Consider the following 14002-nt stretch of genomic DNA (forward strand, 5'->3'; position numbering starts at 1 on the left):
GTTGGCAACCCTGGATTCAATGAGTTACTAGTTCGCTCTGGCACCAACCACTGGCGATCGATCAATCACGATATAATACTTAATTTGTGTCCATTTTACATCACGCCCGGAAACAATTTACACTTGCCACCTTCTCCAGGTTCAAATCTCACTCCAAGCGATCTTGAAAAGTTGGCAACCCTGCTTATGCTGGTTTAGCTCTGTGTATATGAGATTAGTGGTTTTCAGGGCTCAGTGCTCTAATGATGCAAAAGCGACCTGGCAGATATCTCCTAATACAGTTCTCTAAAATCATTCTTCATATACATGTTTCTCTCTCTCTCTCTCTCTCTCTCTCTCTCTCTCTCTCTCTCTCTCTCTCTCTCTCTCTCTCTCTCACACACACGCAGCAGCAGCAAAGACCTCAGTAAACAGCATGTAATATTTATGATTTTAAGTGCCTTTAGGAAAAATTATGAGTGTGTGTGTGTGTGTGTGTGTCTCACATGCACATTTCACAGCTTGTCCAGTAGCCTCCATATTAAGTAGCTTGTGTCTGCTACCATGCTAACCTCCGCTAACACCCTCCTCTGCTAGCATGCTAATCTCCGGTAACACCATCTTCTGCTAACATGTTTTTCTTCATTTCTGTTGCTGAAGCACCCCTAAAAATAAGAGTAAACAGTCTTGTGATGATGCCAGTAGCTCTGGCCCATCACCAAGACTCTACAGACATTCATGTAATGGACTAAATGTTGTACTGTAATTCTCAGGGGGACTGGCGGCCCAGCCAGCTTCTTCCTTATAGTGGTCGAAGGGCCCTCGGTCTACTAAAGAAGGGGAGGGGGGTTACAGGTCCTGGGAATACCTGAGGACAGAGATGTACACAATGGATGGACATATTAATTATTATTCTGGTCTTAGTGCACTAAATGTAAAATGTTATGTATATGTTATGTGTTACTGCAGTAATGTAATGTATGTAGGTTATGTTTGTGTTTATAGGTAACCCCTGCTAGTGGTAATGGTGTGCCCCAGAGGGGCTTCCTCTCAGAGGCTAGGGGAGGTAGATGTTGGTGGTTAATGTTGGTTATTGGTTGTTGATTGTTGGATATTCGATATAATTGCGTTGAGCCCACAAAAGTCGGGCTAGACTGGCTGCTGTTTGCCAGTGCTGGTTTAAAGTACTGCAGTAGATGTTTATTTTCCTCTTATACAGTTTTTCGTTACATTTACCAGTATCAATAATTAACTCCTTTGCTGGAATCTACCATTAAAACACCTTGAACTGGAACTCCTGAACCTGTATTCATCCCACTCTCTGTAGTGAACCCACCTCCATATTCACCCACTCGTACCACGCTCACAAGTCTTTTTTTATGGACATTTGTGTCTGATTATCTTAAAAAAATTATAACATAAAATATATATCCTATGATTAAATATAAAATCTAACAAAAACGAACAAAATACAGCAGTCCCCTTACCTGGAAAATTGTACGATCCACTTTTGTTCTCCTAAATGGTATGAACCAATTTCTCCAACCACCACGTTGCTCTCCCTGAACCTGCGCTGAGAGCACACACACACACACTTTTAAACACGTGTCAGGTTCAGGTGAGTAAGTTCATGATGTGATCTCACCCTAAACATCCACAACAGTACTGAGTTTGGAGTAGATGAATCCTGAACTTGTAATTTTCCCTAGAAAGTAACTGGTTTAATAACTGATTTAACAAGCTAAGAGGAGTGTTGTATCAGATTTCACCGAATTACACATAATTAGTTAATACTTTGTAAACCAACTGAAAGCTTTTTGCCTCAATGGTTTTTTCATATTTTTTGGTGTTTTTCCAGTTACAGTTTTCAGTAACCAAAAGGTCACATGTTCTTCCTTTAAAAGTGGACTGATAGTCCAAATGTACATTTTATTGTTAAATTAAGCAATGGTGGGGGTGGTGGTATCACTGGGTGCTGAAGCTGTGGTCCTAAAATGGCCCCTGCCTGTTGGTTAGGATTTCTTTGTATTTTCTAATGGGTTAGGCAGCTCTGTGAGAACATCGCTTTTATCCTATCTAGCTGGCCATCCAGAATGTTTTTACTCGTAAAATAAGATCTTCCACATGGCATTCTCTTTCCAAAGCCTGAGAACAGTGTCTAAAGTCTGACAGCAGACAAATGTGGGTATGTGTAGGCGTTTGTCTGTCCATGAAGTCCTAAAATATAGCAGACAGCGCTAGTGAGTGTCAGCATGGTAGCCAGGCACCAACAGGAACCCGCTAACACTGAGTTTTGTTTCCTAAAAAAAGGCAAGCACTGTTCTCCCTGCTGAGACAAATATAGAAGACCTCAACAGTGCCCGACATCTAGTGAGGACCACGATGTCAGCCTCATGGCAGGACGTGGCAGGCGGGTCTGGCCGTTTACACCAGTCAGACTCGTGGCAGACCAACCGGCACCTTGGACTGGAAGACACTGTCGGCTGGACCTGCCGAAGCCCGGGGTGATCCTGGGCAAGTGGGAGTGGCCCCAGGTCTGTAGAGACCTGAGAAAGTGGGAGTGGCCCCAGGTCTGTAGAGACCTGAGAAAGGGGGAGTGGCCCCAGCTCTGTAGAGACCTGAGAAAGTGGGAGTGGCCCCAGGTCTGTAGAGGTCTGAGAAAAGGGGAGTGGCCCCAGGTCTGTAGAGGTCTGAGAAAAGGGGAGTGGCCCCAGGTCTGTAGAGGTCTGAGAAAGTGGGAGTGGCCCCAGGTCTGTAGAGACCTGAGAAAGTGGGAGTGGTCCCAGGTCTGTAGAGGTCTGAGAAAAGGGGAGTGGCCCCAGGTCTGTAGAGGTCTGAGAAAAGGGGAGTGGCCCCAGGTCTGTAGAGGTCTGAGAAAAGGGGAGTGGCCCCAGGTCTGTAGAGGTCTGAGAAAAGGGGAGTGGCCCCAGGTCTGTAGAGACCTGAGAAAGGGGGAGTGGCCCCAGGTCTGTAGAGGTCTGTCACCACCCTGCTAGTGTGGAGGTTTCCCTGAACATTAGTTCATATGTTCAGTTGTGTTGAATTCAATATAACGTTATTGGCATACCTCTCTCTCTCTCACTCTCTCTCCAACTCTCTCTCCATCTCTCTCTCTCACTCTCTCTCCATCTCTCTTCCTCTCTCTCCATCTCTCTCTCTCATCCCTCTCTGTCTCTATCATTCTCCCTCCCTCTCTGTCTCCATCTCTCTCTCCATCTCTCTCTCCCTCTCTCTCTCCATCTCTCTCTCCCTCTCTCTCTCCATCTCTCTCTCTATCAGTCTCTCTCATTCTCTCTCTCCCGCTCTCTCCCTCTCTCTCCATCTCTCTCTCTATCATTCTCTCTCTTTCTCCATCTCTCTCTCTCTCTCTCCCTCTCTCTCACTCTCACTCTCTCAGTAATAGGTGGTATCAGGCATTTCCTCTGGCACTGGGCCACAGCATCTGTCATTTCTAGTGTGATACCACATAACTACTCCATTATTAAATTCATAAACATTGTGGGAGAGGTGGTGGGGACAGGATGATGGACAGGACAGTCCCCTCGCGGACATTTCTGTCCCCTCACCCGGCCTGGTATTTCATTCCTGTCCTTTTTTCATTGGCTGTCAGAAACCAGATGTGTGCTGACGAGGTAGAAAGTCCCGCAAACATCCTGCTGAACCCTTACTGCTGAACAAACACTCTGAGCACACGTTTCCTTCGTGATCATCTGCTATAGGAGCATTGGAAAAGTAAGACATTGAGTCCTCCGAGCAAAATGACTTTTACCTTAAACAAAACCCGTTTGTGCGTGATTTTATCACTCTGGCTTGCACATGCTTATTAATATTCCCTTTCATGGTTGTTCTGTCAGAAATAAAAAAAAAGAATAACAGAGAAGAGGAATCCAGCGTCAGTTTTTAAGTGGTGTTTATATCCCCCTGGTTACTCTTCGGTCTGGCTCTCTCTCGCTCCGTCACTCCGCTGTGATGTGCTAGCCAACTAGCCAACGTTAAAGAATCACTAATGACATCTGGCTATAGGACAGTGCTTTCTAGGAGTTCAAACGTTGTTTTAACTGGAAACTGACTTGATTGGCTGGGGTAGAATGAGTCAACCAATCAAAGGAAATTAATTTAAAGGGATTTAAAAAATCGAGAGTAATAAAATCAAGAGGATGAAGAAGTGAAGATGGGACAGAAGCCGCACCATTTCAGACAAAGTGTACTCACTTAAAATATAAAAACGTACTCTGTTGAAATGTACTCTGTCTGACTGCTGTGGTAAACTTATTTACCACAAAAAACTTGTTTTTGTGTGTGGAGAAACCAGTCAGTTGCTGTGGTAACCCAGTCAGAGCCCAGTCAGAACGTGTGGTGTGATGTGGCTGTGTGTGCTGTCTACTCCTGTCACCTTTACCTGCTGTCCTGTCTGGCTGGATGGGATGGTCAGGGTCAGAGGTCACTGAGGTCGCTGAGGTCACTGAGCCCCATGTTGATCTCAGTCTGATTATCACATGATTAATGGGACATATCACCTCTATTCTGGCAGTGGAGTAGTGATATACAGGCTGGATGTGTGTATAGTGAGTGAGTGAGTGAGAGAGAGAAAGTGATTTGAGCAAAAAAAAAAAAAAAACAACTTTATATGGACATCAGAACCAAATTGGTGAACAACTTGTGAATTGTAAGTGTCACTAATGTTAATTCTGTTCATCACCGGATATCACCGGATATCCTGCATAATTTACTCACATACAGCTCTCTTTCTTTCTCTCTCTATCTCTCTCTCTCTCTCTTTCTCTCCAGCACTCTCTCAAGCTCCACCCACAAGGACCACCCTAGAGGATCCCTAATCCCTAAAGAACATTCATCAAGTAGCCTTTCGTTTTATGACCAACAGTGACACAAAGCTTGATAATGTATTACGACCTAACCCTCTCCCTCATTCATCCATCCATCTCTCCCCCTCTTATCCATTCATCCATCTATCCCTCTTTCACTCCCTCATCCATCCATCCATCCATCCATCTTTCTCTCTCCCACTCCCTCATCCATCCATCCATCCATCCATCCATCCATCTCTCCCCCTCTCCCTCATCGGCCTCCCTCAGTCTGACCCCTTGCTTCTTGGCCATCGTTTCCATGGTGATACCCACAATGCACCACACCTCTGGCATTTTCGACCCGCTGCCTGCTGTTGTGAAGTACAGGACGTTGGCGCTGGTGAGGGACCAGACGTCCGTGGCCAGCAGAAAGGACACGGTCATTCCCAGAACTCCACAGTGGTGTTTGGACCTGACGTGAGCCTCCCACGGACTCCAGCTTGAGCAGCTGTAGCATTAGTAAATCACTAGTAAATCCACTAGTAAATCACTAGTACTCGTAAATTACTACCACTAGTAAATCCACTGGTAAATCACTTACACTAGTAAATCACTAGTACTAGTAAATCCACTAGTAAATCTCACCATCGTCTGGATGAGAGGGAATCAAACCCCAGGTCTGGGGCTGCTATAGTTCATCACTTTGGCAACACTTACCTGATACATATAGTTCTATAAATGAAGACGTTTAGAGATGGTGACTAGAGAAATTCAGTGTTATCTAATCACCTTCACCATGTCCACCTGCTGCAAAGATGTCTGACGTCACTCTGGAATATGTTTGGCCTGATGCCTAAATGGACCTAAAATGAGTGGATTAGATCTGAGATTAAGAGTATATGCAGTTTATGGACAGGAAGTTGAAATCACTGAGATGCACATTCATCTTGCTGGGGGAGCGTTTCTCTATCTGGGTGAGTGTTTCTCTTGCTGGGGGAGTGTTTCTCTATCTGGGTGAGTGTTTCTCTATCTGGGTGAGTGTTTCTCTAGCTGGGGGTGTTTATCTAACTGGCTGAGTGTTTCTTTAGCTGGGTGAGTGTTTCTCTAGCTTGGGGAGTGTTTCTCTAACTGTCTGAGTGTTTCTCTAACTGTCTGAGTGTTTCTCTATCTGGGAGAGTGTTTCTCTAGCTGGGGGAGTGTTTCTCTAACTGTCTGAGTGTTTCTCTAGCTGGCTGAGTGTTTCTCTAGCTGGCTGAGTGTTTCTCTACCTGGGAGAGTGTTTCTCTACCTGGGAGAGTGTTTCTCTAGCTGGGAGAGTGTTTCTCTACCTGGGAGAGTGTTTCTCTACCTGGGAGAGTGTTTCTCTACCTGGGAGAGTGTTTCTCTACCTGGGAGAGTGTTTCTCTACCTGGGAGAGTGTTTCTCTAACTGGGAGAGTGTTTCTCTACCTGGGAGAGTGTTTCTCTAACTGGGAGAGTGTTTCTCTAACTGGGGGAGTGTTTCTCTAACTGGGGGAGTGTTTCTCTACCTGGGAGAGTGTTTCTCTACCTGGGAGAGTGTTTCTCTACCTGGGAGAGTGTTTCTCTACCTGGGGGAGTGTTTCTCTACCTGGGGGAGTGTTTCTCTAGCTGGCTGAGTGTTTCTCTAGCTGGCTGAGTGTTTCTCTAGCTGGCTGAGTGTTTCTCTAGCTGGGGGAGTGTTTCCCAGAATCACAGCGCTCCATATGTGCCGTGGTTGTGCCTCAGAGCTGCTGTCTCTTGGAGAGCGTACTCTGTGGTGGAGGGAGAGACGACTCACTGGTGCCTGATCGATAGCAGAGGGTCGTAGCTCCTTCACGATGAGCTGATGTAATGGAGGTCAGGGCAAATGGCTTCTCTGTTTTAACAAGCGACGTGCGGGATGACTGCACACTAATCAGGAATATCAGATGGGGTTTCCCCAGTGACAACCCAAGGCCAGAGCCCAACCTCTCTCTCTCTCTCTCTCTCTCTCTCTCTCTCTCTCATTCCCATTCATTCTTTCCTTCACTTTTCTGTCCCTTCTTTCAAATTTTCTCTGTCACAATCTCTCATCCCTTCACTGCATAATTCTACTCATAAGCAACAACTGTACCAACTATATGCTAGTGTGTGTGTGTGTGTGTGTGTGTGTGTGTGTGTGTGTGTGTGTGTGTGTGTGTGTGTGCATTTTGTGTATGTGTTTATGTAGATTTTTAGGAAAAAAATGTCCTGACTATGCAGAAATATCAAAAACAGTGATTTTCTTTCCACATTGTAAATGTGAATTATATTTCCATAATATTATATTTCTATAATTATAATATTATGTTTAGAGGATAAGGCTCACAAAACTCTACATACAGTATAGATAATGTCATGTATCATACACAAATATAATACATATTACTCCCAGTGTCTGAACATTCACATGAAGGTGTTTGTGCATTTTACCTCATCAAATCATAACTGAAAACATGACTGACGTCACACCTGCATCTGCTCTGGTCATCCTCATTGTGTTATTTACTCACTCTGTAATACCCCCCCCCCCCTCCCCCAGTTGAAGTGGCATATTTAATTCCCCACCTTTACCAAATATGGGCATGTATCCTCCTAACAGAATATGCCAAATATGATCCAGTTAGCAGGTATTGTTGATTCATACCTTTAAATCATTTACTTTGTCTTGAAACATGTAGACAATGTATTTTTGTTTGGTGTTTTCGTACCTATTTACCCTTTGTCAATTTGTTTTGGCAATAATATAACTTATTCATGGCGTTGTTGAAATGGTGGCAGGGTGTGATGTTTTGGGGGGATTAAGTGACAGTTTATCAGCATTTCCATTAGACTAAGTAATTTGGGGGCAAGCCTGAAGCAAGAAGTAACGTGTGTGTGTGTGTGTGTGTGTGTGTGTTTGTGTGTGTGTGTGTGTGTGCATCACACACAATTTTATTATTATTCGCTCCTTTGAAAACCCATTTTACATTTATTCCCACCTTCAGGAAGGTGAATGCTGTATTTGGTAACACAGAATAACACATCAGTATGAAAATGTGTTTAATTAGCTGAAGAACATTGTGAAAGGAGAGTTGAACCGGGTCGCCCTGCGTTCACTTGTCCTCCAGACACGGGCCCCCCACGTTCCCCTGTTCACAGGTTTAAAGCCCCCACGTTCCTCTGTTCACAGGTTTAAAGCCCCCACGTTCCTCTGTTCACAGGTTTAAAGCCCCCACGTTCCTCTGTTCACAGGTTTAAAGCCCCCACGTTCCTCTGTTCACAGGTTTTAAGGGCCGTGTGTGAGGTCAGGAGCGTTACGCAGACACGACGGCAGCTGAGAGCCTCTAGCACAGCCAACAGGAACGCCTCCTTCACCACGGACTGTAACACAAAAGGGTTTATGTTACAGGTGACGAGAGTTTATGAAAACAAGCAAAGTTCTCCATGGAAGTGATAAGATATAATTACAAATGTGACTCCTACAGGTAGTCCACAAAAGGATTCACGCTGTCTGATATTAAGGTCTAGAGCCAGTATGGTTTTCTCGGCCTGTGTCGACGAGCTTCAGTGAAAGGCAGATGCACACAGTCAGTCTGTATGGAGTCGAGACAATCAGAACGAGCACAACAAGCATCACCTGGATGACACCAGCAGCACCTGCAGGACTAGCAGAACTCTGGAGATACCTGAGGAATCACAGTTGACACTTTATAGTATTATACAGTATTATACATTATACATACTACATTATACATGGTACATTCATGTAGCATTACATCTTAATATTTGATGGTTATTAATTATTAGTACGCCTACTGTCCGTTAACTTGAACGTCTTTTCTCTTCCTCCTCTGGATTGTGCAGATTCTCCTTAGCTTCTCCGGGGCCGCGTGTCTCCCCACGCGATCCACTACAGGCACGTGCATTAGTCACAGCGACACAATACAGGGCTGAGCCATATCTCATCACAGCGCCCCAGATCATTTTGCTAATACTCACAAAGCGCATGGCGCGTGCGTTAACGCACGTGCGTGTGGAGCTCAAACAGCCCAAAACCGAAGCGGCGCCTCCGTCTCACTCTTACAACACGCGGAACGGCGCGTGCCGCCCCGAGTCCGCGCGTCTCCATAAAACCGTCGCGTTATTAAAGCCGCTCGCAGTCGCGCGCTTTCCCCCGCGCGAGCAGACCGCACTCTCCAAGGAGAAGTTCAAACGCGCCGCGCGCACACATGCGCCGCTTTGGAACGCGTCTCTAGCAGCTCGTGCGCCAAAGCAGAGGCGCGAGCGTTTTATGCTTTTTTAAAAAAATTTAAGCGTCCTCCCCCGCGCTTCTTGTGTGCTCTGTTTTTTTGTTGTCCGACCACGGATCCTTTAGCAGGACTTTATTGGATCCTCACACAGCGGGAGCGCATTATTTAGGCATTACTGTAAACGTACAGGAGTGTGTGCATGTTTCTGCCAGGGATGGAGTAATACGATCACACTGCGGTTCCAAACACCGCATCCGTCACGCGCATGTGTGTGTTGGGTGTATATGTTGTTCTGTGTGTCGTCCTTGTTCGCTAGTCTCTGTGTTTCGGCAGGTCCATGTTAACCTGTCTATGAGATATTTTAGTGCGTTTCAGTGCGAGCGTTTATGTGCGTACAAGCTGAACGAGGTGAAATGAATAAGGTGACCTATATTACCAGAGGGATACAGCGTCATCCTCTCCTATAGGGACTAGTGCTGCTACAAGGTTTATTGTAAAATGTGCTTATAAAATGTCTAGACTACAACATGGAATCGTAAAGAAGTCCAGAAAATACAAGTGTTTAATTTCAGAGGCAAAAAGTCCTCAAGCAGAACTTCATAAATGTTTTAAATTCCTCTAAATCATTTTTTTATTTGCATTATGATTGCTGACAGTGATGGGAGTGGAAGGGTGTATAAGATGTTACTTGCTTTTGAAGACAACACATTTTTGTAACACACTGCCAGGCAGTGAAAGTGCAGTGTCTCACATGTCTGGGGTGTCTCACGTGTCTGGGGTGTCTCACGCGTCTGGGGCGTCTCACGCGTCTGGGGTGTCTCACATGTCTGGGGTGTCTCACGCGTCTGGGGCGTCTCACGCGTCTGGGGCGTCTCACGCGTCTGGGGCGTCTCACGCGTCTGGGGCGTCTCACGCGTCTGGGGAGTCTCACGCGTCTGGGGCGTCTCGCGTGTCTGGGGCGTCTCGCGTGTCTGGGGCGTCTCACGCGTCTGTGGCGTCTCACGCGTCTGTGGCGTCTCACGCGTCTGGGGCGTCTCACACGTCTGTGGCGTCTCACGCGTCTGTGATGTCTCATGCGTCTGTGGCGTCTCGCGTGTCTGGGGTATTCTTGGGGAGGGGCAGCACAGCAAATAGTAATGTTTAATTTTTCTACCAAGGAAAGTATGCAAAAACCGCCAACACTTTTTTCTTAGAATTGACAACAATGAAAAAATAAATAAATAAATACAGCGATTGAATTCCACTCCAGGAGTTTCGAGGAAGGACAATACACACCTCCATGTCCGTCACACACACACACACACACACACACACACACACACACACACACACAAACATTCTCTCTCATACACACTCCTGCTCTGTCCTCTCTCTCTCTCCCTCTTTCTCTCTCTCTCTCTCTCTCACACACACACACACACACACACACACACACACACACACACACACACACACACTCTGTAATGACCAGCAGTAATTGGGTGGTGTAAATCCTGGCGAGGCCAGGGTTGGCCAGCACAGCTGATTACTTTGGCATTAAAGTCAATCTGAGCAGGACCTTGAACGGGCGCGTCTCCTCATGAGAGAGAGTGTAGTCGCAGTCCAGCACACAAGACCAAGGTCCCTCGCCCCCGCACCCCCCGCACACACACCTGTGACTTCACAATTCATTTGTTATTCTGTATATACTTTTATAAGAGTGTTAGTCGAAATGTCAAATTGGTAGAAAGGCGTACAGAACCTTTGATAGATTGATTAATAGAGAGAGAGAGAAAGAGAGAGAGAGAGAGAGAGAGAGAGAGAGAGAGAAAGATGGTGTATGGGAGGCAAAAGAAAAAGGAGTGAGTGAGTGAGTGAGTGAGTGAGTGAGTGACTGAAACCTGGCTCAGACCCATCTTCATTAGGTAGGCAGTGCTTTGTGTGGACTGGATCTGACTGGAACCAGGAGCACCACTTCAGAGGACCCAGCTGCCTTCCTCTCTGTGTGAGGCTGCCTTCCTCTTCCTCTCTGTGTGAGGCTGCCTTCCTCTTCCTCTCTGTGTGAGGCAGCCTTCCTCTTCCTCTCTGTGTGAGGCAGCCTTCCTCTTCCTCTCTGTGTGAGGCAGCCTTCCTCTTCCTCTCTGTGTGAGGCAGCCTTCCTCTTCCTCTCTGTGTGAGGCTGCCTTCCTCTCTGTGTGAGGCTGCCTTCCTCTCTGTGTGAGGCAGCCTTCCTCTTCCTCTCTGTGTGAGGCAGCCTTCCTCTTCCTCTCTGTGTGAGGCAGCCTTCCTCTTCCTCTCTGTGTGAGGCTGCCTTCTTCTTCCTCTCTGTGTGAGGCAGCCTTCCTCTTCCTCTCTGTGTGAGAATGCCGTCTTCTGTGAGCTGAGCGTGGTCTGAAACCCTAAGATGTTCTGAAGTGCTGAGACGTTTTGGAACAGAGACATTCTGAAACTCTGAGACATTCTGAAACTCTGAGACGTTCTGAAACTCTGAGACGTTCTGAAGTGCTGAGATGTTCTGAAGTGCTGAGATGTTCTGAAGTGCTGAGATGTTCTGAAGTGCTGAGATGTTCTGAAGTGCTGAGATGTTCTGAATCGCTGAGATGTTCTTAATCGCTGAGACGTTCTGAATCGCTGAGATGTTCTGAATCAATGAGATGTTCTGAATCACTGAGATGTTCTGAAGTGTTGGACCTTCTGTAGATGTTCTTCTCTCACTGCGCTGTGGTCTCCTCTCAAGGCTGCTGATCTGGACGGAGTAGCGCGGCAGGGCGATGTTGACGGCCGTCTCCTCTGGCAGCAGCTCCTGGCCTCCTGTTATACCTGATGTCTACGTGACAGATCCATATAACCTGGGCCTGCAAGTCCAATACTTACTCACCTGTGGTATGGAAACCTCACACTCGGAATCCTCACACACGGAATCCTCACACTCGGAATCCTCACACCCGGAATCCTCACACCCGGAATCCTCACACCCGGAATCCTCACACCCGGAATCCTCACACTCGGAATCCTCACACCCGGAATCCTCACACCCAGAATTCTGACACACTCGTAATTCTCTCCTCTGAATTCTCTCCTGTTTTTCATGTGGTCACTTTCCTCATCTCCTTCCCTGCTCAGCAAAGACGCGGTTAAATATATTTAAAGACATGATTCCCACACCTATATCACTGCATGTCAAACATGAGTAGAACATCACATATTCATCTCACAGTCTGTATAAATTATATATCTGATTTATTATATATATATATATATATATATATATATATATATATAATTCATAAAGACTGAGACGTCGTTCTACTCGTGCTGTTGGAGGCGTGACATGAAACCCAACAAGTTTTGTCAGCTCTTGGAGTGATATGGGAACAGATGTTGGTGAAGATCTCCTCCAGATGCTTGTGAAGATCTCCTCCAGATGCTTGTGAAGATCTCCTCCAGATGCTTGTGAAGATCTCCTCCAGATGCTTGTGAAGATCTCCTCCAGATGCTTGTGAAGATCTCCTCCAGATGTTTGAGAAGATCTCCTCCAGATGCTTGTGAAGATCTCCTCCAGATGCTTGTGAAGATCTCCTCCAGATGCTTGTGAAGATCTCCTCCAGATGCATGTGAAGATCTCCTCCAGATGTTTGAGAAGATCTCCTCCAGCAGAGACGGTAGACGCACGTCTGCAGTCGGTCCACCAGCTCTCAGCCATCAGATGGCTGTTCGCACACACTGCTAAAGTTGTTTAGCTGATAATGTTTGTGAGGGGAGCCATCTTGGCTCAATTTTGGGTTATGGGTTATGCAGTGCCGTGTCCCCTTTCTAGGGGCCCTGCACATTCTAGGGGCCTTGAACATTCTAGGGGACCTGCAAAAATAGAGTGTGAATGTGTGAGTAAAAGAAATGGATGGATGGATTGGAATCTGTAACTGCAGTACACTGGCTGGACTTGGCTGAAAACCTCTCGCGTGTGTATGTGTGTGTGTCAGTTTATATGTGTGTGTGTGTGTGTGTGTGTGTGTGCACGCGTGATAACCAGCACGAATAAAGGCTCCTGAGAAGTCATGCTGAAGATAGAGGTTTAAATCCCAGATGATCTCACACTCTCTCTCTGTCCTTCTCTCTCTGACACACACACACACACACACACACACGCGCACACACACACACACACACACACACACACACACACACACACACACACGCGCACACACACATGCGCACACACACACACACACACACACACACACACACACACACACACACACACACACCATGCCAGCTATGAGGTGGAGTGTGAAAGGCAGAGGGAGAGAGCTGTCATCTTCTCCGTTCCCTACTCGCTAGCCTGCCTGCTAATGCTCTCAATTATCCCGCAGGGCATGCTGGGAAACAGGCAGAGACAGCCTATAGGCTTGGACAGGGGACGTCAGAAAGTTTTAATTTGACAGCTTGGCTGTGTAATGACTGTGTGTGATTAGGGTAGAGGAGAGAGGACTCTGCCTGAAAACTCAGACTTCTGGGTGTGAATGACTGGACTGCGGTGGGAACTCAGTTATGTGTGTGTGTGCGTGTGTGTGTGTGTGCGTGCGTGTGTGTGTGTGGAAGAGGCTATGATGGTAGATGGTGTAGTAATGCTCTTTCCCAGTGACCTAATGAACGCCCCAGCACACTGGGCGGCTGGTTTGCTTCATTGCCTGATCAGTGGGAGGATGTATCCGGAGCTGGAACGGGCCGGGCCTGGGTCCATGGAGACCTGTGAGAGAGGACGGGACACAGAGCCATGAATGCAGATTCCTGCTGTGCGTTCTGTCTGCTGATCCAACCAGCTCCTACCACAGCTTTCATACTCAACCCTGCAAAGTGGTATTTGGTAGACTGCTCATTTACAGTATGTGCTTATACTGTAAAACTACATTTAATTTGAAGCTCGGTGGGAAGGTGGTGCTCCGTGTCTCTGTCCAACCCAGACTGGACATAACTCTGTAGACATCCTTAT

At 46.7% G+C, this 14002-nt stretch overlaps 1 long non-coding RNA gene across 1 annotated transcript; it reads right to left on the reverse strand.

The window, feature by feature from the left end:
• Positions 1-8300: 8300 nt before the first annotated feature.
• On the reverse strand, positions 8301-8829 carry LOC143516306 (uncharacterized). Its single transcript, XR_013131647.1, has 3 exons — positions 8783-8829; positions 8600-8693; positions 8301-8469 (listed from the first exon to the last, which is right to left on the reverse strand). It is a non-coding gene; the product is annotated as an uncharacterized LOC143516306 (long non-coding RNA).
• Positions 8830-14002: the final 5173 nt, after the last annotated feature.

This window comes from Brachyhypopomus gauderio, chromosome 6 (genome assembly GCF_052324685.1).
Source record: "Brachyhypopomus gauderio isolate BG-103 chromosome 6, BGAUD_0.2, whole genome shotgun sequence".
NCBI classification, from domain to species: Eukaryota; Metazoa; Chordata; class Actinopteri; order Gymnotiformes; family Hypopomidae; genus Brachyhypopomus; species Brachyhypopomus gauderio.